Below are 14,582 nucleotides of genomic sequence, written 5' to 3'. Positions count from 1 at the left end.
CATCCTGAGCTTCCCCCTATAGTCATCCACCTGCTTGCACCAGCCGGCCCGGTATGTGTTATTGTCGCCTCGCATCCTGGAGCTGTTGCTGAAGGTCGGAGACCTTCGACTATTCCCGATCGCTATCGGCCCAAGTCGAAAGTCGGAACGAGCTTCCTGCCAACTGGCTAATCCTCTCCTATGCAGCTGATAGCTCCACTCTGAGAGAGCTGATCTTGGCAGCTTGGGCCCAAGACCGATCGCTGGCACTTCTTATGTTCCTGAGCTCCTTCTCGAAGTTCACTTTCCTCCGACTGTACTCCATGACCCCCTTCACGTGGAGGTTTCGAAAGTAGGTGGCCTCCACGGTGGCCTCAGAGTGGCTCTCCCTCAACTTGCGAAGTTCGCCCTCCATCCCCTTCGCCCCTTTTGTTAAATGATGAACTTTCTTCTTCAGACGTTGGATCATGGACTTCAGCGGAATCCCCTGTGGCAGGGGAAGTGCTTCGGCAGGACACTGCCATCGGGAGACAAAAGCGTCAAGGCGCATCTCATTGCATAAAGCAAAACAAAAAAAAGGGGAGCAGAGCGGAGAAGCCCTCTAAAGGAGAAACCTAATTTTATTGATTGAATATTTCTTAAAGACAAGAGGGAAAAGAAAAATTGTAATAAAAGAAAAATACAAAGTCAGAGGTCTCAGACCTCTGAAATAGGAGTTGGGGAGCTCGATGTCCCCGGAAGGGGGGCTGTGGTGGCAGTAGCAGTGGGAGAGGGACCGGCTTCATCTTCAGACACCTCGTCCAAGAAGCTGAGGTCGAGCTCGAGAAATTTCTTGACCACCTTCTCTTGACAGAGCTCGAATCCTTTGATGAATGCTTCTTGGCCGAACTTGACGTTCAGATCCCTCATCTCCACAGAGGCCTTGAACTCCTCCACTACTAGAACCCTAGCCTCCAGACCAGGACGGGATCTGCTCCGCCAAATTTGTGACCTCTGCCTTCCTCACCGTCTCCTTCGAGGTCTGCTTTTCTTTCTTCAGGGTCTGCTTTTCTTTCTCCAGGGCCTCTTGGAGGGTGGCTACCTCGCTGTCTTTTCTTTGAGACGAGTAACTTGGCCCGGTGACTCTCCTCCGCCTGGATGGCATCCCTCCTCGCCCGGTTCATCTCCGATATTGGCAAGGAGCTGGTGCCCGATCTGCAGGGCGGCTAGGAGGTCAGAACGAAGGTTGAGAAGCTAATTAAATGAAGGTGCGAAGGGAAGGAGGAAAGTGAATCTGTTTACCTCGAGAAAGGACCCTAGGGAGTCCCAAATCCGCTGTTCGAGATCGGCACGATCAATCCTCTGGACGACTTTGGGTAGGATGCAGCCGTCGATCAGTCGCTTTATCAGGTCCCTATCATTAAAGAATTCTCCCCGCTCTCCTTCAGAACCAAGGGACTCTTCGATGGCAGCTCGACGGCTACTCACCTGCGGGCCACCGACTTCCTTCTCCTCCCCCTCTCAACCCCTGGCGCCTCCTCGAAGCGGACCCCGAGGTGGGAGCCTCAGCGGGGGAACTCCTTGAAGAGGCCCGGGGAATCGGAGGTTCGGCATCTGAAGGAACTCGACCGTGAGAGCTGCTTGGGCGGGCATGGTCGAGATCGTCTCCTCTGTTCTGGCCTTCTTTGCGATCCGAAGGCGCGGCACCTTTTCTTTTGTGAGCCTTGAGGCCCCTGGCGAGCATCCGTGCTACTTCGGTGTCCATTCCTAATAAAAAAAAAGAAGAGAGAGGAAAAGAGATCAGTAATGAAATGAAAAAGGAAGAAGTGACGCGTAAAAAAAAAAAAAAGAGAAGAAAAAAGAGAGAGAGAGAAGAAGAGTGGGAGAAAAGAAAAGGAAGGGAAAGATGGGATACTTGCAGGGTCCAAGGGGCTCAAGCCGATGTGAACAAAAATTCTCCTTAGAAGGTTGGGAAGGAAGGAGTTGAGTAACTAAGAAGTTTTTGGACGGCCTGAAGGTCGTCCTCCCCAAGCTAGGAGCCCTGCGGACAGAGTCTCTTAGGGAGCCCCAAGGGGGTAATCCCAGCCTCAAGGTCGGGCATTGGACGAAGAGGTACTTCCCCTTCCAGTTGTGGATTGAAGAGGGAGCACCTTTCAGCAACCCCTTCTTGCCAAACTGGGAGGAGAAATACCACCAGTCCTTCGCCGAGGGGTGGCGCTTGAAGGTGTAAAAATACCTAAACAAAGAAAGAGATGGCTGAACTTCGACTACATGGCAAAGGGAGAAATCCTATAAAAATCTAAAGGAATTCGGCGCAACCGAAGCTAAAGAAATGTCTAAAAAATGGAAGAGGGTGACGACGAAGGGCGGAAGTGGAAGCCGGAGTCCGACGCGGAAGGCCTCCTATACAGACAGAAACGGCCAGGTGGGGGGGTGCTAGCCCGGTCGGCGGGACCAGGAAGCTCCAGATCGTACTCCGAAGAACTCCATACTGAATCCTTATTAGTAAAAGTTTATCCGGAGTCAGAGAACAGGGAATGGCATCCGACGCAAAAATCGGCGAGGCCCAACCCTAGATGTGGGTTCGTCTACAGTGTGGGGGTTCTGGGGGCTAAGGCGGATGAACTCCTGAAACCACTAGAGACAGAGGTGCCGGAGGATATTTCAAACAAAGACCCTAAAGATCCTGGAGAAATTAGGCGGGACAAGAGGTGAAAGGTTTGCGGGGGACCAAACCAGAGGAATGCGGCAGAAGAAAAATGGAGGAGAAAGGGCACCTAGATGGCAAGAAGGGAAACGAAGTTTTGGGACTAACCTAGATCGCTCCGAAGGATGCAGAGGGGTGAGGACAGAGATGACTCGAAGAATGCTTAGGGCCAAGGTGGACGTCAAAGAGGGTCAGAGCTCTCGGAGAGAAGGCAGACACCGATAGAACTCTCAGGCGGAATGAGACTCCTGAAGGCGGAAAGGCGGGTTTAAATAGATCCTGGGATTGGCGCTATAATGATCGTGGATCTCCCCAGGCCGACCCACGCTTGCCACATGTCCCACTCACCACTGCAGGCAGGTAAAAGTGGCTGAAGCTGATAGAGCCATTACTGCATCATACCTGGGCCAACGCTCCAGTGGAAATTTTGAAAGGTCCCTTCGATCGCCCCGATTTGAAAAGACTCCAGCACGCACGCATTAAATGCCAGGATATCTAGAACGATCATGCAAGGATTCAAGGGGACAACTTCGGCTGTGAAAATTTCTCTGTATTTTCTTCATTCGAAACTCGAACTCAGAAATAGGGGGACTGGTGTTGGGTATAAAATACCCCTCAGTCAAGTTCGTGACAGGAGTGACCCTCTGGGGATTCTACTGACTTCCGACCTTCGACGACATCTTTTCGAACCTCTCTGGCGGCCGAGCCTCCGCAACACTCCCAAGTTTTGTCGACGGATAAGCACCCACCAGCGTCGACCGATTCCTCGCGACGGACGGACTCCACCAAAGTTTCCACGATGATCGACCACCTTCTAGACTTCGTCCGGACTCCTACGGGAGCCAGACTTCATCCCTGACTCCAGCTACAGGAAGACTCTGTTCGGACTCCTACGGGAGCAGGACTTCATCCCCGACTCTGGCTGCAGGAAGACTCTGTTCGGACTCCTATGAGAGCCAGACTTCATCTCCGACTTCAATTGCAGGTAGACTTCGTCTGGACTCCTACGGGAGCCGGACTTCATCCCCGACTTCAATTGCAGGTAGACTTCGTCCAGACTCCTATGGGAGCCGGATCTCGTCTCCGACTTCAATTGCAGGTAGACTTCGTCCGGACTCCTACGGGAGCCGAATTTCGTCCCGACTTCAATTGTAGGTAGACTTCGTCCGGACTCCTAAGGGAGCCGGATCTCATCCCCGACTTCAATTGCAGGTAGACTTGTCCGGACTCCTACGGGAGCCGGACTTCATCCCCGACTTCAATTGCAGGTAGACTTCGTCCGGACTCCTACAGGAGCCGGACCTCATCCCCGACTTCAATTGCAGGTAGACTTCATCTAGACTCCTACGGGAGCCGGACTTCGTCCCCGACTTCGATTGCAGGTAGACTTCGTCCGGGCTCCTACGGGAGCCGGACTTCGTCCCTGACTCCGGCTGCAGGAAGACTTCGTCCGGACTCCTATGGGAGCCAGACTTCATCCCCGATTCTAACTGCAGGTAGACTTCGTCCGGGCTCCCACGGAAGTCGGACTTCCATCCTAAATTTCTGTCGCAGGTAGATCTCACCCCGAACTCCTACAAGGGCCGGACTCCAAGCTTCTACTGCAAGCGACCTACTCCGAGTTTTCACTGCAAACGATCTACTTCAAATTTCTACCACGAGCGGTCCATGCTGGATTCCCACCGTAAGCCTTCACCTGAGCTTCCATTATGGACGAATTCTTTTCGAATCTCTATTACAGATAGGCCTTGGCCGAGACTTCTCGACAAATGATCCCCATCCGAGCTTCTACGGAGATCGGACTCCGACTGAACTTCTATAAGCGGGCAAATGCCGTGCTCATAGAATCCAGTAGCTGGACCCTCCGACGGATGAACCTCTCCAGTGCCATCCGGCATCCACCGTCGGTCGACCCTCTGTCGAAGTCTGCGTGAAACCGGACTGCGTCTGCGGAAAGCCTTTGACCAAGCTCCCACGGCAAGTGGTCCTCGCCTGCAGCCTTAACGCTCAAGGCACCCAACAGGATTTGCAACATCCGAGCTCCTCTCGGATGGATGGCTACCTCTCTCGCCAGGCACCTCAACCGAGCTTCGACCGACAGGCCCCGACCCCCTGGCAGCCCGCAGCAATGGCCACGACTCTGCTCCCCTCCTGCGACGGATCCCACCGGCTCCATCACTCTCTGGCAGACCACAGTAATGGCCACTATTCTGCTCCACTTCCTGCGATGGATATCGCACGGCTCCTCCACCCTCTGGCAAGTCGTGACAACGGACGCCGCTCCACACCCCGCAACAGACTCCACGTGGCATGTCCTGGTGATGGCCACGATTTCACTCCACTACTCTTCACAACAAACTCCTCCTGACCCCGAGCGGCCCACTACCAGACGGTTAAAATATCGCTATCAGTCTGTTGCCCCCTCCACCTATAAAAGGGGAGCCCAGATACGTTATTCTCTAAGCTCTAATTTCTATCCCAAAACTCTGCTAAAATTTTCATTCAAGCACTCCATTCTTGTTGAGGCAGAGAACTGACTTGAGCATCGGAGGGTCTTGCCGGAGCACCCCCAACTCCTGTTTAGACTTCCTTTGCAGGTCCCGCGGCGACCGCGACTCCCTCGACTCCAGCTTCTCTGACGCAGATGGATTTTTGCACCAACAGTTATATTAATAACAATCTTTTAATTCTTGCACTTAATAAAAATATTTTTTATATTGAAAAAAATATATAAAAAAAAAAAGATATGGATATCATATATCTCTGGCATTGTCACCTTGGTCATATTAATGAGTCAAAGAAGAATTCTTTGACCCATGTGATTATGAATCATTGGGAACTTGTCAATCTTGTATCATGGGTAAGATGACCATGACTCCATTTTTTGAACATGGAGAGAGAGCAAATGAGTTGTTAGTCTTTGTACATATAGATGTATGTGAACCAATAACAACTCAGGCCAGAGGAGGATACTTCTATTTTTATAGATGATTTATCAAGATTTGGATATGTGTATCTTATGAAACATAAATCTGAAACCTTTGATAAGTTCAAAGAGTATCAATGTATGGTCAAGAAACAAACTGAAAAAGATATCAAGATTCTTCGATTTGATCAAGGAGGTGAATACTTATCCAGTGAATTTCTTAATCATATTAAAAGTAAAGATATTCTCTCTGAATAGGCTCCTCCTTATATACCCCAGCTAAATGGTGTAGTAGAAAGGAGGAATCATACTTTGATGATATGGTACGGTCCATAATATGCTTCACTGATCTCCCAATATCTTTCTAGAGATATATCCTAGAGACTGCCACATATATATTCAACAGAGTGCCTTCAAAATCTATTACAGGCACTTTATATAAGATATAGAAGGGAAGGAAGCATAATCTTAAATATCTTAAGATTTGGGACTGTCCTGCTTATGTTAGAAATATTTTTGGATATAAACTTAATGCTAGATTAGACAAATATAGATTTGTAGGGTATCATAAAGAAACTAATGGATACTACTTCTACCATCCTATTGAAAAAAGGTATTTGTTAGTAGGCATGCCATTTTCTTGAAAAATAAATTTATCCAAGAAGAAGACAGTGGGAGGAATATTGAACTTACAGAAGTTCAGAATCTATAAATCAATCCAGAGATATCTATGGATGAACTACAAGAAGATCCTCAATCAAAAGTGCCTAAGGATGAGGTATATCCACAATACACACCTTCTCTTGAAGGTCAGATAGAATGCGTCAAGCACCTCTAAGATATAGTTTTGTCATTGAGAATGATAATTCGATCAACATCATTTAGGATGATAATCTACTGACTTATTCGAAAGCTATCATGAAAAGAGACTCAACAGATGGCAGGAAGCCATAAAATCTGAGATAGACTCGATGTACACCAATCAAGTGTGGACATTGATTGATGCCCCTAAGGATGTGACCCCAATAGAATGTAAGTAGATCTTCAAAAAGAAGATCGAAGCAGATGGACAAATAGAAACCTACAATGTTAGGTTGGTGGTGAAGGATATCAGACAAAGGTAAGGAATTAACTATGATGAAATCTTCTCACCAGTGGCTATGCTCAAGTCCATTAGGATTTTGCTTGCTATAGTGGCATACTATGATTATGAGATTTGGCAAATGGTTGTCAATATGGATGACACATTGTAAAAATTTTAGGATATGATTTTATACTTAATACATTGATTTGATCAATAAAAGACAAATTTATTTCTCATTCAAGTGTGATGTGTCTTTGAATCATCCATGAAATTAGTTTCGATATATATTCTCAAGGTGTTAAGAATTAAAGATATATATTTGATTCCTAAATGCTCTTGGTCATAGGATCACCATGAGAATGGTGATCGATCTAGATAGACTGATGCACAGATCACTTTCTTCGAGATAGATGAGTTTCTGATCTACAGTGTAGGGATACTGGATGATGAGTATAATTAATTATTAGAGAACAACTAGTATTGAGCATGACATATGAGAGATCACTTGGATTTCTATTCAATCGTCAGTGATTGTCTCGATATTGTAGTTGTATGACTGATCTTTTGATCTGAGATGGCACTACTACTCGTAGTAAGGCTGCTGGAGTTTGACTGACACATAAACATGGATCTCAATGAGTTCTTGTAGTGGATGTTGGTGACAGTTAATCCATTGTAGGAATAGGGTGTGCATCAAGATGGGATCTATCAACCTTGATAGAGAGGAGTAGTTCTATGAGATTTAAAAAGCTAAGTCTAAAAATCTATGACCATAGTAGTGTGATTGATGAAAAAGAGTTTCTATAGGAATCACATTTAGACTTGAGCTAATCGAATATATCATATGACTGATATTGAGGTTTGACGATTTATCTATGACCTGTCATCAAGTCGGGATTCACGATAGAAAGATTGAATACATTAACAACACTTAGAGATACATTTCAGTTCTACTGGGTTGCCACTACATATTGCTAGGTATCACTGGTATATTGTGAGAGCTCACTAGGATTATTCTGGATTGACAATCCTTGATGAGTTAGAGTGAAATTATTCCGACCCATTGAAAAAAGTTTCAATGATACTTTAATAGAGATCATTGTATATCTTACTATCAGATAGAATTAAACCTATGGGTTCACACAACAAAGAATTAGGCCTGAAATTAGCAATTAAACTTATGAAGTGTCAATTGGATTTAGAAAAATCTGATTGGATTTATGGTAACCTTGCTAGCACATAGTTGACCTAAGTTCTCTTTTCGTTAGAATTTTTTATTTGATAAGATAATTCTAACTTAATTATCTACTAATAATTTCAATGAATAAGATCTATTTGACTCTAATTAGTGGGTGTCTAAAGTTTTGGATCAATTGAATTAAGGCGCAAGTCCCTAATTAATTTTTCTTGATAGTTAGTATGGGGTGCCACCTTGATTTGATCAAGTTGGGCATGTCCTATGATTAGAGGCCATTAATCTGATATGGGGCATCCCTTGAGTACAAAAGAAGGTATGTTTAATTGGGTGTAAGAGCTTCAAGAGTTAGCACCTAATAGAATTCCTAATGTAAGTTAAATAACTTAAGTTATTAGGAAATCCAAAGCAAGTAGGACTTGTATTATGAGATTGAATAGGATTCAATCCTCATACCTATTTAAAGGGACCTCCCATAAGGTCCCTAAAGTATCCAAACTAGTAACCCTCCATACCCAAAAGATCCCCCCAGCCCTCTCTTCCTCTCCCTTTCTCTTCTCCCTTTGGGCATCCCACACCCCCATCCTTTGAGACGTCCCAAGCCCTTCCACATCCAAGGCTTTGGGTGTTTTCTTTCTTACTAATTTTAACATCTGGTAGTAGTATATAGAAAGAAAGAAATGCTAAAAAAGAAGAAAAAAAAAGATCAAGAAAAGAGATCAAGTATTGATCGCGATCTAGGCTTCGTTCAGATTTAGCAAGCTGAATTTTTTTAAAAAAAAATTAATTTGAAGAGGCTGTTCTAGACTAATTCTGAGTGGATACCATAGAGATCAGATACTTGTACGGATAAAAAAAAATTTCTTCTCTTTCAGATCTAGATTTGAAGAAAAAAATTATGAAACAGGTATGTGAATTGATCACAATCTGAATTTCAGCATATACCAATTTCAGCACATGAACTAGATCCTTGTGGTTTTATATTTTATGTATGCATGATTTAGATTAAAAATATTTTAATCTTATATTCCATTATGATGTTTAAAAAATAAAATTTTAAAATACACATGCATGCCCCAAATCTTGAATTCTAATAGAAACCTTCTCACCAGTGGCTATGCTCAAGTCCATCAGGATTTTGCTTGCTATAGCGACATACTATGATTATGAGATCAGATAGATGGATGTCAAGACCATTTTTCTCAATGGTAATTTAGAGAAAGAGGTCTATATGACTCAACCAGAGAGATTTATCTTAAGTGGGAGGGCAAATCAAGTATGCAAACAATGAGATCTATTTATGGATTGAAGTAGGCTTCGAGGAGCTAGAACATTCGATTTGATATGACAGTCAAAGAGTTTAGCTTTATCAAAAATAAAGATGAACCATGTATGTATTAAAAGATAAGTGGGAGTGTTGTTGTCTTCTTGATTCTGTATGTCGATGACATACTGCTCCTTGAGAATGATATTCCAATGATGCAATTGATCAAGACTTGGCTATCAAATAAGTTTTCTATAAAAATTGGGTGAAGCATCCTATATACTGGTATAAAGATCTATAGAGATAGTTTAAAAGGATGTTAGGCTTATCCCAGTCACGGTACATAGATCTCATATTAAAGAGATTTAATATGGAGACAAGTAAGAGAGATTATCTGCCTGTAAGTCATGGTATATGTCTCTCTAAAAAAATATGTCTTAAGACACTAGAAGAGAGGAAGAGGATGAATGAAATCCCTTATGCTTCGGTAGTGAGATCTATTATATATGACATGCTATATATCAGGCTGATGTAGCTTATGCTTTAGACGTAGCTAGTAGATTTCAGACTAATCCAGAGAAGGATCATTGAAAAACTGTGAAAAATATTTTAAGTACCTAAGAAGAACTAAAAATATTTTTCTCATATATGGTGGAGGATCAAAGTTGAAACTAGAGGGATATACAGATTCTAATTTTTAATCTGATCCGAATGATAGCAATCAATATCAGGTATGTATTTACCTTAAATGTGGGGCAGTGAGTTGGAAGAGTTCTAAGCAGCAAACAGTAGCTGACTCAACTATTGAGGTAGAGTACATCGCTGCTAGTGAAGCTGTCTGGATGAAAAATTCATCATAAAATTAGGAGTCGTTCCTAAATTGAAGGATCGGTGCAACTCTATTGTGATAACACTAGGGCCGTTATTCAATCTAAGGAACCTAGATCTCATCAAAAATTCAAGCACATCCTCAGACGCTTCCATTTCGTTAGAGACAAGATGTTATCCTTAAACGAGTAGATACAAAGAATAATATAACATATCCATTCACTAAGGCCATACCACAGCAGCTATTTGATTGCCATCTTGATTGTATGGGATACAAAGGTGATTGGCTTTAGTACAAGTGGGAGATTGAAAAAAGAGTATCCTATAAGTCAATCGTAAGTGTGTTCGATAAGATTTTTTTTTATAATTTTTCAACTCATATAATGAATTTATTATTTGAGATATTGATTCATCATTTTAGCTGTATTTTATTCTAAGATTATGATGAATCCAAAGATTAAGGCAATAATTTTAGGAGACATGAATGGGTCATACTATTGAGACCTAAAATCTTAATCTTAAATATTCTTGATCGTAGGAGCATTGAGTATGGAATCAATGTTCCAGATAGACTGGCACATCCTATATATGCTCGATGGAGGGGGCGGCAGATCTCACTAGCCACTTGTGTATTGAATACTAATACAAGGATGTGGGTGTTCATTTGAAAAATGAGTCCACTAAATTGACTCGATGAAAAAGAAATCTTATGGAAGCCTTATTTGTATGTCAAAGATGGTTCTCCAAGTAGAAGTTGTGCAAGTGATCCTTAGACCTGAGACCACTATGGAATCTTGTGCACATGAACCCATATTTTGATTCATACCTAGGCATGGCATTAAGAAATGTACGGGGTGTTTGGATATAGTGGAGTGCATATGGAGGTTGTCAGTAGATTAAAATGAATCGATCTTAACATGGAATCGATCACTCCTAGTAAGAGGAGATCGCATCCTATGAATTTTTATTTCTAGATGACTCAGAAAAAATCTTTTGTCCAAAAGCAAGAAGGAGATTAGAAAGAGTTTCTAATGCTTCTTCATTAGAGTCATCATTGGTTAATTGAGAATCAATATGAATATGTGTTTGAGTTTGACATGATTCCATACTCATGAATATATTCAGGGTGCAGGGATGATCGAAGGATTGAATTGTACGGTAACTTATCACTAAAAGATATATTTGTATTCTATCAAATATTATATCTTCTGGATAGTCATGATATGTTACTAGATGTCAATCTTGACTTGTAGTTTGATCAAATTAAAAAGTTTAATTCGATCACCAATTAGAAATGATTCTAATTGTCGAGCACGGGTTAGCTCTATTGGATATAAATCGATAAATTGAAGTCTAATCAAATTTGATCAACTTGCATCCAAATCTACTGCTAGCTAGATGTGGAACCCAATGGGTCACACACATATAAAAATTACCAAAGACCCTTTTAAAAAAGATTGATTAAAATTTTAAATTCAATCAGGGTTTCAGTAAGCATGCTAGCACGTGTGGAAACCCTAACTCTTTTGGAGATCAATTTGGTCTCATCCCTTGCTAATTAGCTGGTGCAATTTAGTGGGCATTTGGGCCATGTTGTGCCACCTAAAAGTAGTCCAAATTGGGGCATCAAATCTCAAATTAACATCATTTATGAAGAGTCCAAGTTGTGGTGGACTCTTGACGCAAAACAGGTTTTGCGCATGCATGTTGGTGTGAGCAAAAGAAAAGAGTCCTTCTGGCATGGGATTAAGATGTATGTGGTAGCTCATATCACTCTCCATCCTCTGATGCATATCTCAAAGCATGAGATGGAATTTTTCTGAAATTTTTGGGGTGGAGAAAAATTGGAAACAAGAAGGGTCTCTCTCATCATGCAGAAGCATCACGTCTCTCCATATTTTGGAGAGTAATTATCCTTATCAAATAATTTCAAATTGGATTGATTTTTTGTGATAATATTTCACATTTGATAATCTATTTTGATAATTTTTTAAAAATTTTTTAGACTTATCAGATGGCCAAACAGATGCTGGAAATTTTCTCACATGCACGCGCATGCGATGATCAGCACTCACATGAAGAGGTTCAAGGATCACTTATTTTTTGATCTCCTTATCTAGTGATCTGATATCAAGATTGAATCCCTATCCATGTGAATTTTTGTGTATTTTTTTGATTGGAGAAGGGATGCAAAAATATCCCTTCTCTGGCCGCGCACGTAGAAGAGGGTGCTGATCGACGTATCATCGATAAGAGTCCTTCCGCTTGAAGGAACTCTTATCTCTGATAATCAGATCAGATAAAAATTTTTTGTGGGGTGTGTCCCTTCCTTTTGACATCCTTCTGGTGGCTATAAATTGGCTTGGATGCTGGGTGTCTGAGGTATTCAGATCGAGTTTTCAATTTTATTTCCATTGCTCTCCCTTCTTTCTTACAATCCATCTTAGTTTTAGGACAAGACTTTGGAATTTAAGACAAAGTCTTATCTGGTCCAGACAAGGATTGTGAGGGTCTTAAAGAAGAGAAATCAGAAGTCTAAAGAAAAGTCTAAGAGGATCGAGTCAGATTCTTAGAGAAACCTGATCGGTATAAGGCTAGTCAAGTTCTAGTGACTGGAACTCTTGAAGCAAGATGAAGGAGCACTGTCTTTGGTTCAATTTCTATGTGGAACACCATTGGAGAAAAAATTCTTGGACATCTCATGAAAATTAGGATTAGCACTACAGATATGCTTCTTATCCAAGTTTAATTTATTGTATTTTGATTATTATAGTCAAGAATTTTTGGGTATTAGGATTTTCAGTGCATTGGGTGTTTCGAATGAAAAATTTTAAATACCTAGTCCTTTCGCTACGCCATCGAAACCTAACACGCCAATTCCTAGTTAAGATCAAACTTAAAATATTTTGAGGAGGATCTATTTTCTTCTAGCTCTAAAATTGTTCCTCTTTTGGTAAATTTCACTCCATCTATTCAAAGAAGTTCAAATTATCAGTGATAAAAAGTCTAGTAGTTATGTTATGGACAAGGATAAATAGAGAAAGAAGGTTCTAGATCTTAAAGAGTGATCTAGAAATTCTCAAGAGTTTGGTTCATATTGACAATATATTGATTGGGCTATGCATTTTGTTGCACACCAGTTAAATAAGAAGAATTTATATCTTTTGTAAGAAATGTGATATTCTTAACCAGGATCAAGATGTTAATAATATTTTAAAGGAGATGAAGGCATTAGATATGGATAATAGATAGCAAGAAGTAAGTCTTGGATAATGCACCATTTCTTATATTAAGATTCAATAAAGCAATCATACTGAAAGAGAGGCTGCTTGAAAGCTCGAGGATGAGATAAGGACTTATACCCTCACTATTTTGAAGGTCTGGGTATGTATGTCAATTTCAATGATGAAATTCTTTTAGAGAGAGGAGGATGTGAGACCCAATCTAATTAGGTTAGTTTGGTTTGAGCCTTAAGGATTGGGCATGTGCAAGCTATTGTTGACCACCTAACACCTTCTTTCACTCTCGTCATCTTTTCTTCCTCCCCTAATTCCCTTTGACTATTGTATCCTCTTTTTTCAATCTCTTTGGCTTTTTCACTTCCAACACTCCTATCTTTCAATTCAATTCCTCCAATCTTCTCATTGAACTATTGCTCAGTCAGATGCTAAAACCCTAGTTGCCAACCCATCTCTTCCTTGATCACCCTTATTTCTTGCTTCTTCCTTCACCACCCTATTGTTGGCCTAGTTTTTACCAGTCTCCTCCATCTCTTTGTCAAACCTTGCTGCTAGTTATCTCATCAAGCCTTAACATCCCCCTTTTCTATTAGTCCCCATGTGTTGCTATAGTGGAACACGGACAACTATTGCATAACTTGACAAGTTTTGGCTACCATACCTCTCAGTGAGCCAAAACCCCCATCTTCTTCTTTATTTCTTTTGTGATTTCCTCTTCCTTCTTCCTTATGTTTCCCCATTGTTGCCTTCCCTATGCAAAGCTTGTAGGCCTCTTCCCAAGTGCCAGCACCATCTTTGCACTGGATACACCTACTTTGTCACACCCCACTCTCTTAATCAAGCAAGGATATAACAGTTGAGCAGAGTTTTACCAGTACCTTATGCTGGGTTTCATAAGCCACTAATACATTCTGTTTATCTACTATATCTTGTTACAGTTCATATTAAATTTGATTCACAAGTCAACTTAATATAATTCAAAAACAACTTAAAGCTTTTATTCATCATTTCATAACTTTATACATAAGATTTTAAAACATGATGCATCCACATTTTCTGGCTTAAACAAACTCAAGATATACATCAAATCTCAAAATGCTCCTCTCACTAACTAACATAATGAAATATGCCTCGTACTAGCTGACAAGATAAAAATGAGCTCCTTTCTCTTTAGTAGACATGACCAACCTCCTCTAGTATGAAAGCTGATGAAAATGCTGATGCTTTACTTCTATGCTTGCCTAAAATACTCCAAATCTGCAAACAAAAAAAATGAGGAAGAATGAGACCTAAGTCCTCATGAATGGATAATCTATCCAACAGTGGGGAAACAGAAAAATTTAGCTTTAATACTTAATATAGCAGATAACTCACAATGCTG

Source organism: Elaeis guineensis, chromosome 3 (genome assembly GCF_000442705.2).
Source record: "Elaeis guineensis isolate ETL-2024a chromosome 3, EG11, whole genome shotgun sequence".
Classification (NCBI taxonomy): Eukaryota; Viridiplantae; Streptophyta; class Magnoliopsida; order Arecales; family Arecaceae; genus Elaeis; species Elaeis guineensis.
Note: the sequence above shows the minus strand (reverse complement) of the source record.